The sequence below is a fragment of the Callithrix jacchus genome, chromosome 4 (genome assembly GCF_049354715.1).
Source record: "Callithrix jacchus isolate 240 chromosome 4, calJac240_pri, whole genome shotgun sequence".
Taxonomy (NCBI): domain Eukaryota; kingdom Metazoa; phylum Chordata; class Mammalia; order Primates; family Cebidae; genus Callithrix; species Callithrix jacchus.
In genome coordinates this window covers 35,231,906-35,237,905 of record NC_133505.1, presented here as the reverse complement: position 1 = coordinate 35,237,905, position 6,000 = coordinate 35,231,906, and positions in this window count along the sequence as shown.

Sequence of the window (6,000 nt, the reverse complement as noted above, 5' to 3'; positions counted from 1 at the left end):
TTTTATTCAGCAGAGGATAATACTTAAACTCTTTTCTATGAGAATTCAACATGTTTAAATGTGTAACTTCATATTTATTGCCATGTTTTCCCTTTCTTGTTGCCACTAAACATATAGATATCTATATCTACATCTATCTCTATGCATGTTTTAGAAGGATATCAGATGTCCACATTTAAAGAAATCCTGCATCAGTTTGGACAGTGAGAAGAAAAAAAATTTTTTAAAAAGCTCCAGAGCTAAAAAAGATTTTCATCAGCCAGCTGGGAGGGGTGGCTAATGCCTGTAATCCCAGCACTTTGGGAGGCCAAGGTGGGCATATCATTAAGTCAGGAGTTCAAGACCAGCCTGACCAACACGGTAAAACCCTGTTTCTACTAAAAATACAAAAATTAGCTAGGCGTGGCAGCACGTTCCTGTAATCCCATATACCTGGGAGACTGAGGTAGGAGAATTGCTTAAACCTGGGAGGCGGAGGTTTCACTAAGCTGAGATTGCACGTGTTCAATCTCACCTGGGCAATAGAAGAAGACTGTCTCAAAAAAAAAAAAAAAAAAAGATTTTCATATTAAACCAAGTGATCTACTGCTAGTCCAGAATCCCAAAACACTTTAATATATTAAAGTTCATTTATATAATTTTGTTTACTTTTCATGGAATATTACATTTATTGAGGTGAAATCACTCCTCTCTTTTTTTTTTTTTAGCTCTTTAAGTCAACAAGTGTACACAAGTGTTTTTCAATACAGTAATTAAAAATAGGAGACCAGGCCGGGCATGATGGCTCACTCCTGTAATCCCAGCACTTTGAGAGAGGTCAAGGTGGGTGGATCATGAGGTCAGGAGATCAAGACTATCCTGGCCAACCTGGTGAAACCCTTGTCTGTACCGAAATACAAAGTTTAGCCAGGTGTGGCAGCATGCACCTGTAGTCCCAGCTACTCAGGATGCTGAGGCAGGGAAATTGCTTGTACTTGGGAGGCTGAGATTGTGCCATTGCACTCCAGCCTGTCAACAGAGCAAAACTCCATCTCAGAAAAAAAAAAAGGAAAAGAGACTGAGTTGACCAAGTTGAAGGCGCCAAATGAATTCCATTCAGGTGGGTTTCTAGAGTCATCAGGAAGAACATTAGAGAGAAGATTTCCTTGGTTTGGTTTCCACAGCTTGATAGACCAACCAACCAACCAACCAACCAGCAAAACTACCACAATAACAGCAAAATGTTTGTCCACACAGAAACGGGTCATTCTTTTTCTTTGTCTTTTTTGACTTGACATCTGCCAAGAAACACACTGAGGAACATAATTAGAGGAAAAAGCTTCCTCTATCCTGAACTGAGTTCTAATGGCCCATCTGTAGCCCCTTCAACTGGTCTGCACTGATTCCTTTTGGTGTAGATTCTTCAAAGGGCAACATTTCCTTAAGAATATTCCTTTCTGCTCTTCTTTCCTGTTTGCTTTTGTTCGTTTGTTTTTGGTCAGTGGTTTCTTTGGAGATTTGGATATGTCTGAGAATTTAGTGAGTTGCAGAATAGGGGCTGCATGCTTGCAATTTGCAATCACCCTACTGACAACGAAGGTTTTGTGTCCTGGAGTCATTAGAACTTCAGCTGTGGGATCTGCACCATCTCTGGGAAAATGTTCTGGTTTCCACCCTCTTCCTTGGCCTCCTGGGCCCTCTGGTAGACTCCCTGTTCCACGCCTGTAGAGCTCCGCTTTCTGAAAGCGCCACTTGTGCGTTCACCTTAGGTATTCCAGCTTGAGAATAGCTCTATCTCAAATCTTCTTTCCTTGAGTGTTACTGGAGTCTTTGCTCTGCCGTTTAGTGGTTTTCTCTGGTCAAGCTTGAGCTCCACTTTAGTCTTCTTCACTGTCATGGTATCTATTAGAACCTTGATTTCCATTCTGCCTTGCATTTTCTGCTGAAGATTAAATTGTTAATCCGTGGAGCCGGGCGGATCCCTTGAGCTCAGACATTGGAGACCAGCCTAGACAACAAGGCGAAACCCCGTCCCTACCACAAGTAAAAAAAAAAAAAAAAAAAAAAAAAGGCGAGATGGTGGGTGCCTGTGGCTCCAGTCACTCGTGAGGCTGAGGCACGAGAATCCCTTGAACCCAGGAGTCGGAGGCTGCAGTGAGCCGAGATGGCACCACTGCACGCCAGCCTGGGCGACAGATCGTCCTTGTTTCTTTGGTTTCAAGGGTTTTTTTCTCACATTGCTTCCTGGGTGTTCCCCAGTAGGACTGGGTTTCTCTCAATACTTCAGAGCGGGTCCACGAGACCTTCCTTGGTGAGCGCGGTGACCTCGAGATCAACTTTATTTTCTGGTGTGGGTTGATCGTTTTCTTCGTGGCTTTCCTGCTGCGGGCGGGCGGCGGGCTCCGGAGCCTGGACCAGGGTGGGCTGCGGCTCCGCGCAGCTGGGGGAGGCGTGGCCCTGGGTGTCGGCGCCGCGGACCCCAGCGGTAGCTCCGAGTGCTGCAGGCCGAGCCGTACGTCCTCGTCTCTGCGCTGCTCCTGGCCGGCAGCCTCACTTTAAGGGCGACCAACCCACTCTTCAACTTGTCTTTGGTCAGGACCCAGGCGTCTTGTAGGAACCCCGGCATCTCCGCGATCTGTGAGTCCTCCTCCCTGCAGCCTTCACAGCCGCCGCTCCCGCCCGAGCTCGCCCGGGTCTCGCCGCTTCCGCCCCGGGGGGAGCGCCACGGAGCCGGGCAAAAACTCGCGGACACAAAGCCAAGCCAGACCCCACACAAAAGCCTCGGCGCTGAACCAGCGACACCTGCGGCCAAGCCGGAAGCCCGCACTAACCCCAGCCCACACACTACAGGCCACTTATTTTACCCTATTCTTTTTAAAATGTGGGTGGATTCCTGGTCTGTGCAGTTTACCTCGGTGTGACTCAGAAAGGACACTGGAATTCCGCTGATCTGGTCAGGACAGAACCACGCATGTGTTTAGGACAAGTGGTCGTGTGTTCTCCAACCCTAAGGACTCACGAGTTGCCTTTAGAACAGACTAGCTACAGCAATTCCCAGTTAAGGCAGAAGAGTGACATGAGATTAGTGTTTTAGGATTAAGTTCTCAGGAAGGGCAGAAAACTGGGAAGTCCAGGTTTTCCATGTTAAACAATTGGCTCCATAAACATCATTCCATTTAAGTTTTTGTCTTTTTATATGAACAATTCCTTTGAGCTGCACCGGCAGCGATGCGTATGACTGTGGAGCTCAGTTTTGTGAAGACTGAGGTAGTTAAGAAAGGGAAGTAACTGGCCCCAGAATCTCACAATCACCCGGTGACCTTCAGCACAAGAATCTGATGACCATTGTTGCACTCCAGGGGAAAGGAGGCCATCTGGAGAGCAGAGAAGTTACAAGGGCAAGAGTGCAGAGAGTGTCCCAAACACAGTCCTGAGGCTCGTGCAGAAGCACAGGAGGAAGCAAGTGTCCGAGTATCCAGAGTCCTATGAGGTAGGGATTTCAGTCCTCAAGGCCACCCTCTCTCTTCTTCGAAGTCTGCTGTGGATGTGAGTGGCTGTGGTTCCCTTCCCATTCCCTTTGGGCAGTGCACTCTAGGTTTCCACGTGAGGGCCAGTACTCCTTGCTTCTCATGACCCTCTCCAGTTTGCTGCAGAGTGCAAGCGACCCCATACCTGCCTTTGCCTCACCCCTTGCCTCTACTGGGGTCATCCTTCCTTCTCAGAAATGGGCTGTGTGAGGACCTGCAGGGTGGCCTGAGTGAGAGCTACCCCAAGGGTCCAAGCAGTTTCTGGAACTGGTCTACACTCACTCACCTTCCCACCAAGCTCCCCTGCCTTCCTCCTGCACTGTGCTCCAGGTTTTGACAGCTGCTGGGCAGGGTAGTCGGTTCCAGGCAGCCCAGGCTGAATTCGATCTTGGGAGCTCAGGTCCTCTGCTGGGGATTCACTGTTTCAGGAGGACAGGATTCTGCCTTTATGGGGGAAAGGGCTAGACAGGAAGCAAGAGACCAGTTATAGGCCTGTTGTCATCACTCCAATTAACACCAGTTAATTTATCTGAATTCAGCACAGGAGAGCAAAAATGAACTTGACCTTTTCTCTCTGTAACTTTTCTCAGACACCATCACGCCCAGCCTTCCTTCTCTGGGCGCAGAGGAGATCTGCCTCAGAGGAAGTTCCTCTGTAGAATTAAAAATTCCCTTGGGCTCAGCTCTCCCCAGGGGCCTTCAGATCTCAACCAGGAGAGAGCTGCAGACCTCTGGCGGTCAAGTAGGGACCGAAACCGATCGGGGCTACAAGTCAATTGCAAATCAATCTTTCTTCCTCTTGCCATAGTGCCCCTCACTTAGTCACCTTTCTTGGAAGTTGACTCTCAGGGAAGCGTCTGCTCCCCACCTGGGCCCCAACCTTGCGGCCCCAAGTTCCCCGTTATTCACGTCTAATCTCAATTGACCCTCCTCCACACATCATTTTTGACCACCCAGTACAGAATACGCCCGGGGCTTCCTAATGGGCCAGGTCCTCCTGAGGGAGGCGGGGAGGTGGAGAGGAAGCCTGAACCCGGAGCAGCTGCTGGGCAAACCCGAATCTGCGGTCTGAGGTCGCCGGGAGACGCTGACGGTGCCCCAGGGCCGGTGGTGGCTTGGCGGCTTCTTTCCGGGTCCTCCGCTCTCGGTCCCAGCCCCACGCTCACAGCCACTAAATAAGGCCACCAGCACTGCTCCCTCTTGGCCACGCAGAGGAAGGAGCGGACTGGATAGAAGCCGCAGACTCTGGGTGCTAAGTTCACTGTTGTGAAAAGCTGGAGGACTAGCTGTGGACACAGGGAGGCCTGTGCCGGAGGCGCGGCTAGGCTAGCCAGAGGCCTCGAGTCTTCCTTCACAGCCTCCGCCTCCTAGGGAAGCTCCGCGCGTGTCCTCAAAGCAGAGAGTGGTTTCCAAACGGACCCCCACAGCGCCCGATTGGGCCATCCCGCCCCGAACTGGAGGGTGGGGGCTCCTGGGTTCGCCAGGCACCAAGGGCCACACCCACGCGGACCCAGTCTCTCCTCCAGGCTCGGCTGGGCCCCGAGGTCGGCAGCAGCTCAGCTCTGAGGGAGGCCGCGGCCCGCGCTGCCCAACTCGGACAGCCTTCCTGGCCCACCCTGGAGCTGAGTTTCAAGGCTTCCCGGAGAGGCCGGCCCGGATTCGGAGCGGAGGGTTTCTCAGGCCGCGAACCCCGGAGAGAAGCAGCCCCGGTTCCCTGAGCCCGGGGCCACCGCTGGGCGGGAGCGCGCTCGGATCTTGCAGCTACTACAGCCTCGCGGTTTCCTCCCCGACTACAAGCCTGGGACATCTAGTGGCAGCTCTGCACTATTTAAGCGGCAGTTTCTCTGCCATGGCTGCGGTTTGAGGTTTCAGCTTAGTGTACCGAGAGGCTTCTTTCTTCCTCTTCTGGAGGAGTCAGGGGTTAGAGAGAATTCCGGAGTTAGAGCCTACTCGCTGGTTTGAAGACGACTGTGGTGTCCAACTCCAACCCCTTCCGAGATCGCAGCCCTGTTCCCGTCAGTCCCAGCTCATCAGCAAAGGGCTGGGTGACTCCCTCCGGAGGAGACTGGACGAAGTTGTCAAAGCGTCTGAATCAAAAGCATTGCCATGTCGCATGGAGCGGCTTCCACCCTGAACCTTAGCCTTGTACCAGGATCCGGGGGTGTGGAAATGGGAAGTAAAGCCGCCGTCCCACAGTGGAAGGAAGGAGGCTCATGATCAAACCAGAATGGGCAGAGCCCTCAGTATTTAGGAATCTCTAAATACTAAATACTAAATCTATAGTATTTAGTATTCCATCCCAAGTAATACTGAATGGGATGGAATTCCTGTGCTGGAGGCTAGCGGTGCAAATTCTTTTTCTGCAGAAGGTCCTGCAGGCACAGGGGCTGACTGCCCTTCAGCATGGGCCCATCTGGCCATCTCTTCTCCTGACCCCAGTCTCATCACAGGAGAGGGAACAGGGTGCTGGAGGGTTGATAATGTAGGAAGTCAG